The sequence below is a fragment of the Littorina saxatilis genome, linkage group LG5 (assembly GCF_037325665.1).
Source record: "Littorina saxatilis isolate snail1 linkage group LG5, US_GU_Lsax_2.0, whole genome shotgun sequence".
NCBI classification, from domain to species: domain Eukaryota; kingdom Metazoa; phylum Mollusca; class Gastropoda; order Littorinimorpha; family Littorinidae; genus Littorina; species Littorina saxatilis.
The window spans coordinates 49,535,057-49,544,383 of record NC_090249.1 but is presented as its reverse complement, the minus strand read 5'-3'; the positions used below and the strand labels follow the sequence as shown (position 1 = coordinate 49,544,383).

General features: G+C 40.3%; 1 long non-coding RNA gene across 1 annotated transcript; it reads left to right on the top strand.

Moving 5' to 3' along the window:
- Positions 1-4,026: 4,026 nt before the first annotated feature.
- On the top strand, positions 4,027-8,744 carry LOC138967366 (uncharacterized). Its single transcript, XR_011455934.1, has 3 exons — positions 4,027-4,455; positions 5,244-5,334; positions 8,393-8,744. It is a non-coding gene; the product is annotated as an uncharacterized lncRNA (long non-coding RNA).
- Positions 8,745-9,327: the final 583 nt, after the last annotated feature.

Here is a 9,327-nt window from a genome sequence, read left to right as displayed (position 1 = left end):
TTTAGGAGTCTATTATTTTGTCCACAAGAATCTCTTTTTCCCACACTCTAAACGACCTTGCTGAGCGCGCGAGAAAGGGAGTATCAGCTATCCTCAAACTTCTATGGAGTATTGGGGAATATTCTCCTGATACGTTTTTAAAACTGTTTGACAGTCAAATACAACCGATCTTGACGTACGGTTCGGAGGTCTGGGGACTCTCTGCTGATCAACAAATTGTTGAAAGAGTACATTTATCTGCCATTAAAAGGTTTGTCGGTGTCCATTCGAAGTCACCAAGGCATATAGTTTACGGTGAAACAGGACGTTATCCTCTGTTTGTGGTAACGCACATAAAGTGTATGAAGTTTTGGCTTCGATTAACTCGGATGGATGGCAACAGGTATCCCAAGAAAGTGTATAATATGTTATTGTCTATACAAAGGCAAAATTACACGACATGGGCTTGTAACGTTCGTAATGTTTTGTACAAGTATGGATTTGGTGAAGTGTGGGAAGCACAAGGTGTTGGTGATATTTCCACGTTTGTAAGAGAATTTCGCCAAAGACTTGTCGATTGCTTTAGACAGGATTGGCATAGTTCCCTTGAATCACACGTGTTTTATCATGTGTATTCGTTATTTAAGCAGTCCTTGTGTATGAGTGGTTATTTGTATCAGATAAGAAATGTTCATTTGAGGAGAATGTTAGCACGTTTCAGATTTGGTATGTCACCCTTAAATAACCACTATCAACAATATAAACCCAATATGAATAACGTAGACAGAAGTGTGTCCTTTGTGCTCAGATGATACACTTGAAACGGAAGCTCATTGTTGTACTTGTTTGTCCCGCATATAATGAGATCAGAGTTGAATTAATAGCCTCAAAGTATTATCGGAACCCATCCATGTTTAGAATGTGCCAATTACTATCCTCTACAAATGGCCAAGTGGTAAGACAGTTAGCAACGTATATTTACAAAGCTATACGATTTCGCACTGATTCTCTGGAAAATGCACAGTTGCAAGATGCAGGTCCATAAGGTTGCTTCTTTTAAACATTGTTCGCTTGTATTATGTGTCACCAGTCTTGTTATGGGCCGGAGGCCTAACAAATAAAATTTCCGACTCCGACTCCGACTCTCTCTCTCTCTCTCTCTCTCTCTCTCTCTCTCTCTCTCTCTCTCTCTCTCTCTCTCTCTCTCTCTCTCTCTCTCTCTCTCTCTCTCTCTCTCTCTCTCTCTCTCTCTCTCTCTCTCTCTCTCTCTCTCTCTCTCTCTCTCTTCGTCTCTCGGTCTCTGTCTGTATCTCTCTCTCTCTCTGTCTGTCTGTCTGTATCTTTCTCTATCTCTCTCTCTCTCTCTGTCTCTCTCTCTCTCCTCTCTCTGTCTATCTCTCTCTCCTCTCTCTCTGTCTCTCTCTCTCTTTTTCTCTCTCTCTCTCTGTCTCTCTCCTCTCTCTCTCTCTCTCTCTCTCTCTCTCTCTCTCTCTCTGTATGACTATGTGTACAGGTCTTTGTTCTCCGGTTAGTTCATTATAAGCGATAATTCTAGTTTTCAGCTATAATCATTTCCGCTGTCCTGAATATCAATACAGAAACAATAAGCTTTTAGCGATGTACCTTTGGAGAACGATTAGTACTTTCAAGGAGGGAAATAACATGACCTGCGCTACGCGTATGGCCAGTACTGTCAACCTTTGTACTCGCGGTTTTTTTCTGTTTGCAGATCGATTGTTGTTAACAAGTTCTTGTGCTTATGAGAGGCAATTTCCTGAGAGAATACTTTCACCAGTTTCGACTCAGGTCAAAGCCGGCAGGCTATACCTCAGTCTGCTACGACACAGTTATGCATTCTTACCACATAGCTGGCCATGATTTTACATAGAAAGCCATCATCCTTTCGGGCGGGGATGTAGCTCAGTCGGTAGCGCGCTGGATTTGTATCCAGTTGGCCGCTGTCAGCGTGAGTTCGTCCCCACGTTCGGCGAGAGATTTATTTCTCAGAGTCAACTTTGTGTGCAGACTCTCCTCGGTATCCGAACACCCCCGTGTGTACACGCAAGCACAAGGCCAAGTGCGCACGAAAAAGATCCTGTAATCCATGTCAGAGTTCGGTGGGTTATAGAAACACAAAAATACCCAGCATGCTTCCTCCAAAAACGGCGTATGGCTGCCTAAATGGCGGGGTAAAAAACGGTCATACACGTAAAATTCCACTCGTGCAAAAAACACGAGTGTACGTGGGAGTTTCAGCCCACGAACGCAGAAGAAGAAAAAGATCATCCTTTCCACTTTTTCTGTCTGGTCGTTTTCTTTTCCCTTTGAGAAAAAAAACTGAAAAGAAGAAAGAAAGAAAGAAAAAAATTGTCAGTAAACATCTATTTCACAAACATGATTTGCAATACTGCAAAAATATTATCGAATCATTTGCAGAACTAGGAAAGTGTGTCCTAGCTTTGAACCATGCATGCATAGATCGCTTAATTACCTTTGTTATTTGAGCCATTCCTGTGACAATCCATTCCATTCTTCGAGGCTTTTAAGGTGCGTTAGCAATTTTATGGGCTACAAGCCGACTTCAAGCCCAAAGTGTGGTCATTTTAATGAGGAATGACCGACACCAGTCGTAAACCACGAAACAGCGTCTTTGTCTATAGCTTATATAACCTCCTGAACTGACGGTTTTACTGTTTAAGGACATAACATTAAATTTACAAATCTGACCCTAATACATTTCTGTTATATACAAGATCGAACCAATCTTTACTAATAATAATAATAACAATAACAATAAATAAATCAATACAATGATAATAAGGCTATTTCATAGTGCAAATCCTTGATAGTTCTGAGCGCCTAACAAAGACTATTAAATACAAAATACATTTACAAATAACAAATATTAAATCTTTACACGACGTAGATTCAAATACATCAAGGTACACACGCACCAATGGCAATGGTTTAAATATACGCATCTTTACGCGTAAACCAACATCTCAACAACCACAGGTCAGTCAAAGCTTTGTCATGGAAGAACAAAAAAATCCAAAATAGATAGATGACTAACATTCCCAAAACAAGATTAAAAAGCCCCAGAATGGTTAACTTTATGGAACGTTTGATTATGGACAAAACTGAACATATATTAAAAACACAAATTAAAAACTTTTTTTTTTAATAGCAAAAACACACGAAAAGTATATTTCGGTTTGTCGATCATTTAAACGTTCCATAAACTTAACCTGACTTGTAATTTTATGTTCTTAACATGGAATAACAGCACGCTTTCGCTTGAACATATTGCAATCAATCAACAGCCCTGTTAGACGTTTTTTGTGCAGCTCGGGACTTTGCGTTTATGAGTTACTAGATGAATACCCGCGTACGGTTTCGCCGGGAAGAAGTCGAGCCGAATACTCCGGCTGCGCCGGGGACCCGGCTTTGCCGGGTGTACGCCGGCTTTGCCGGCGCATCGCACGAAGGAAGGGAGATAAACGCGCAAAACACTGGAGAAGATAAGAAAGAGTAATACCAAACACTGTACATAAAGAAGACGTGGAACTTGCGAAGAAAATGCGAAAAAGTGTTTGTGGGTTATCGTCCCTAGTCACATGCTGACGGCGAAAACAAAATGGCGGATCGCGTAGGTACCGATCGCGTGCGAGGTGGTGGTAAATTGTGCTCGGCTTTTTGTTGCAAGAACGCCCGTTACAAACAGAGCTGCTTCGGGAAAACTTTCCACAAGTTCCCTAAAGAAGAAAAAAGGTGGGTTGTGCAGTGATTATTTCATCAGGTTTACCTTCTTCAGAATGAGAATGCAATGGCTCGAGTCAACTCACTCACTGACTCAGATAAGCCAACTGTCTCTGGGCATTTTTGTCTGCTATGATACTACAGTATTTATAGAACTAATATGCAAATGAAATATTACAAACATAGCATGGATCGGTTCATCCTGAGATTTCTGTACTAGCTGTACTATGTACGCGTGTGTCTGCGTGTGTACCTGTGTGTGCATGTGTACACTGTATACTTACGACTGTGAGTGTGAGTCAGCAGTCAGTACAAAACAACAGTTTACACTTGATGACAAACTACCCGTGGGCATATTTGCCGAAATCTTTATCAAACCTTGCTTACGGGAAAACTACAGTACAAAGGTACATCACTCATCCGTTTTGCGTTCAGGCAGAGCGTTAGATTTAGACTGAAGATCTGATTTATTTTTTGTCTTTCCTTTTTGCTTAGTTTAACAATAACATTGTTGTTTTTATTGTCAAACTAGGTGCAGAATATGGATGCAATTCACAAGGCGAGAGGACTTTGAAAAGCTGCAGCCAGCTGATGTTCAAGGTCTCAAGCTTTGTACTGATCACTTTGAGGCCAACCAGTAAAACAATCCTGCAGAGAGGATCACTTGTGTGGAATGCTGTCCCGACATTGTTTGCAGTGCCCAATCCACCACCGAAGGTTATTTATTTATTGGTTTTAGGTTTTTGCAAACCAATGAAGCACACTATTAAATGCAGGTTGAGTAATGACAAGTTTGAGGCTGATGTAAGAATTGAAAAAAAACCAGCATTGTTCCCATCAAATAATGCCTGTTTGCATTTAGCGCAAAAAAATGATAAGGCCAACCAAAAAAAGTTACTTATTTTGGATCGACGTCTTGATTATGATGATATGATGAACTTATTTTGCCAAAAAACAGCCCCAAATGGCAAAAAAAGTATAGGGTCGGCGTCAACAACAAAAAAGTTGTATGTTTTTGGTCACCTGACCCTACCTATGTTTTCCCGACGACCCTAGACTTTTATTTTGCATTTTCAAAAATAAAAGGGGTATTCAAAAATCAATTGTTTTCCTGTTTTTCAACAAAATAAGTTAAAAAGATGGTTTTAAAAAAAAAGTTTAGAAAAAAAATCTCCACCTTTAGTCATGTTAGGCCACAAAAAAAGTCTGTTTAAGGTAATATAGGCCCTCCAAAAATAGCGTCGGTAGGTCGGCTTTTTATTTTTGTATTTTAGCCATCTGAATATTTTAATTTCATTTTTTAATGCCCCAAAAAAGTCTAGGGCCGGTGGGAAAAAAATAGGGTCGGTCCGGATACTGTAAACAGATTATTTTTTGTTTTGCCTTACGAGAAACATACACTTTTTTGTGTGGCCTAAGACCAATGCCATGAAATTGGGAGAATTGTTTCATTGTGACTGGGTGTTGGTTGTGAGTTTGTCAGTTAAAGAGCTGTGCATTTGCAGGTTGCTAGTGGGAGGAAGCCACCATCGCAAAGGGTAGCTACAAATGAAGCCAGCACCGACCTGTCGCCTGATGCACAAATTGTTCAACCAGGTAAGAGATTTTTAACCATGAAGAACACCCTGACATCAAAAAATGTTTAAACCCATCCATTACATAGTTGATAATTGCTGTATAGGGTGACGGGCGCTGTGGCGGGGTGGTAAGACGTCGGTCTATTAAGGGGAGGTGGGCCAGTGCACTACCTTTTTTTTTATTTTGAATGTTTTATTGTGTCTAAATGTTATTTTATGAAAGAAATGAACAAATGATGACAAACAATAGTCATGTTTTGTATTTTCGGTTGCTGGTTTTTGTTTTACGCGACAAAAACAGTCAAAATACAGACAAAAGTGGAGTACAGGAGATACACGGATTTTCATCAGATGTGATTGTCACACTTCTAATTATTGTTTTATTTTATCCTTCTGGGTATGCTCTAGGGGATTACGAAGCAGATCTTGTTTATTATATTTATATTTGGAGTTAGGAACACTTCTTTGTTACAACTGTCAAACCTTAGGGTAACGCTTGCGAAATTATTTTTTGAAATAATCTGGATATGACTATAATAAAATTTCAGCAAAATCCCTTCGTAATCCCCTAGAATGTTATATTCTGCACAAACTACAAAAGAAAATATTGCTCTAGCTAAATTACAGCCAGAGAAATCGGGTAACTCAAGACGTAACCGTAGGCAAAATGGCTGAACTGAGAAAAACGACATTGAAGATTGAACACCACAGAAACACTATTGAAACAGACATACAAGGACAAAACTGTGTTATGAATGAACAGCTTAGTTTATTTGAATTGCAAACTACTTAGCCTTTAGCACGCCAGCAGCGAATTTATGCGTCCATCCCTTCTTTCCCTCTGTCAACCAGCATGGGGATACTGCCCCAGCGCTAAACGTGTATCAATGACCCGATTCTCGTTTGTATTTGCATGCGAATAACGGTATTTTTAACGGTAACTTACTTGAGCCAGAACGAGGCTTCTTTCCTTCCGTTATCTCGTCGTGTCTTTTGCGCTGAGGTCGAAGTTTTCTGCTTTTGTTTTTACATCGATACAGTACTTTAGTGCTTCGACAAGCAAGATGGAGGATGATGAGTTTGAAACTTTTGTTTGAGTTGTTTTTTGACAACAAATCGTACGTGGAATCTGAACGATTTACTGAGGAAGCTCTTCGCAATGAACTGTGTATCGCGGTGAAGAAAATGACACAGTGACAGTGACGGAATTTACGAAAGTGCAGATTGATACAAACAGTTGCTGATCCAGTTTCGTTCGTGAAATGGCAGACCCAGCAAACATTACCGATAATCTGACTGATGTTGGATACTTTCTCCTGTTTTTGTTTTTTTGCGTAGCAAATGCTCGACTTGCTTGTCGAGGAGATACTGCTCAGAAACTGACTCAAATTCAGCGCAAAGCAAGCCAGTTGCAAGACGTAAAAAGTCTGCGCCATGCATGGCGTGTTCGGAAATGGCGACCTGTGGATCTGCGTGGAGATCAAAGCTTTCCTCTGTATCGGAAACACCGGCAGAATCCAAACTTTGGCCTAGTACCAGCGGAAATACTTGTTGTTGCTAACCGAACTAATAAAGACATTGTCCTCTTTCTTATTTCGAACCATTGTTATCGTATCAAAGGTTGTTTCTCAAAGAAAAATTCGCTTTCGGTTGTCACCGATCGTTTGATGTGTAACCAGGATGTTGTAAAACCGAGTGAACTTCGGGTGTTCCCGTCATGGCCGAGAGTCTCTTCGGTAGTTTCCGTATGCAAAATTCGTAAGCTGAGCATGCGCACTCACAAAGTAAACTGGTTCCCGATTTCGGTTTATGAAACGAACCAATGGATGTCGAGTACCTTCCAAATAAGGACATTTCCGTTCGATTCCGTTCGATTACGATTGCTGCTTTTGCAACGGACTAGTGGCTGAGTGAATGGAACATTCATCAAAACACTGATGTCATGTTATAGGTCAAGAGCTGCTGCGCAGTTTCGTATGTCGTGAATGCACTGTTTTGCTGAGGACAAAGCCGTAACTAGCCTTTGAAATGAGACATTTTTTGGCGGGGGAATATCGACTACAGAAGACAATCAATGCCACACATGTTCACATTTTGTCTTTATTGACAGATAAATAGGACACTTTTGACAAAAACACTGACACACATGGATGATAGGTATGTTATGGAAACGTAATCTGCTAAAATACCCAAAACAGTGTTTTGAACGATTTGGTCAATTTTGCACTGGCCCACCTGCCCTTAACTCGGAAGGTCGAGGGTTCGAATCCCGGTCGCGGCTGCCTGGTGGGTTAAGTGTGGAGATGTTTCCGATCTCCCAGGTCAACTTATGTGAAGACCTGCTAGTGACTTATCCCCCTTCATGTGTACACGCAAGCACAAGACCAAGTACGCACGAAAAAGATCCTGTAATCTATGTCAGAGTTCGGTGGGTTTTAGAAACACAAAAATACCCCGCACGCTTCCTCCGAAAGCGGCGTATGGCTGCCTAAATGGCGGGGTAAAAACGATCATACACGTAAAATTCCACTTGTGCAAAAAAAATGAGTGCACGTGGGAGTTTCAGCCCACGAGCGCAGAAGAAGAAGAAGAAGAAGAAGAAGCTGTATAGGGCGGATGCATGGATGGATGAAATTGTACCTGTAGTTCCAACACGTAAAGATGGGAAACATATCCTGTTAGAGGCATGGTGTAACAAGAAACAATTAAGTGGCTCTATTCCCATCTCCCCCCCCCCCCCCCCTTTTCCCCGTCGCGATATAAGCTTCGTGGTGTGTGAGGAGTTTACCTGGTACTGTTGTCCTAATCAATCAATCAATCAATCAATCAATATGAAGCTTATATAGCGCGTATTCCGTGGGTACAGTTCTAATGGCCTCACCCATTCAGTACCAAACAAGGTCAATTCCATCATTGTTCCACATCGTATCCATAGTTGCTAATACACTTCATTTCTGGCCTGCCTTCCTACGCTATTGTTTATTTTCATTTTGTGATTTAATTACACGTGTTTTAATTTCTTCCAGGTTGTAACTTGTTATGGTTATGTTATTTTATGTGTGTTTTCTTTTTTTTAGATGACATTCAGGCGATCCTGGAGGACATAGGATGTAAAGCATCAAAGTCGTCATCTTCCCATCCCCTCGTGAAGCGGAACTTTGGCAGAAGGTCAACAAACTGAGGAGCAAGGTTTTCCGATTAGAAAAGAAAACGATGGAACCCCGTGTAAAACGAGCGAGTAAATTAGCCAAGCCTCCCAAGAAAGACTTTGTAGTAGAACAGTTGTCTCTTATATTATCAGGCGAGGCGAGCTATTTTGCCATTTATGCCTGTTACATATTTACCGGTTATCTGCTGCTGTGTCCAATCCTGGCAGAGACGGGAACGCATGTTACCAAGGAGCTGAAGGAGAGTCAATGAGATGAGAGAATGTGAGGTTCTAGTATAAAATATCACCAAAATCGCTTCAGTTGTGATTTTGGGGTTCTTGCAATAATGGGTAGATAAAACATTGTATAGTATTGTGGTGGAAGAAATTTCACCAAATCATTAAACCGTTAAAATGACAGTTTAACCGCCAAAAAACACTCTGCTCCTTGTTTCTTGGTCCCTAATCGTCGGATTTACACCAAAATTGGACCATTGTCCCTAACTGATCTCCAATACAAATTTTTCAAGAAGAAAAAGTTAATTATTGGCAGTTAAAAACCCGTTATAAACCGTTATTTTCTAATTTTTCACCGATCTTTATGAAATGTTGTAGTAAGGTTGGTTGTCCCTAACTGAATTTCAACAAGAATAAGAAGTTGATTTTTGGCAGTTAAAAAACCGTTAAATCCCGTTTTTTCACCAATCTTTATGAAATTTTGTGAGTAGGTCCGTTGTCCATAACTGAGTTTCAATACATACTTTTCAGAAGAAAAACAAGCTTTTGTCAGTTATAAACCGTTATTTTCTAATTTTTCACCGATCTTTATGAAATGTTGTGAATTTCAACAAGAATAAAAAGTAT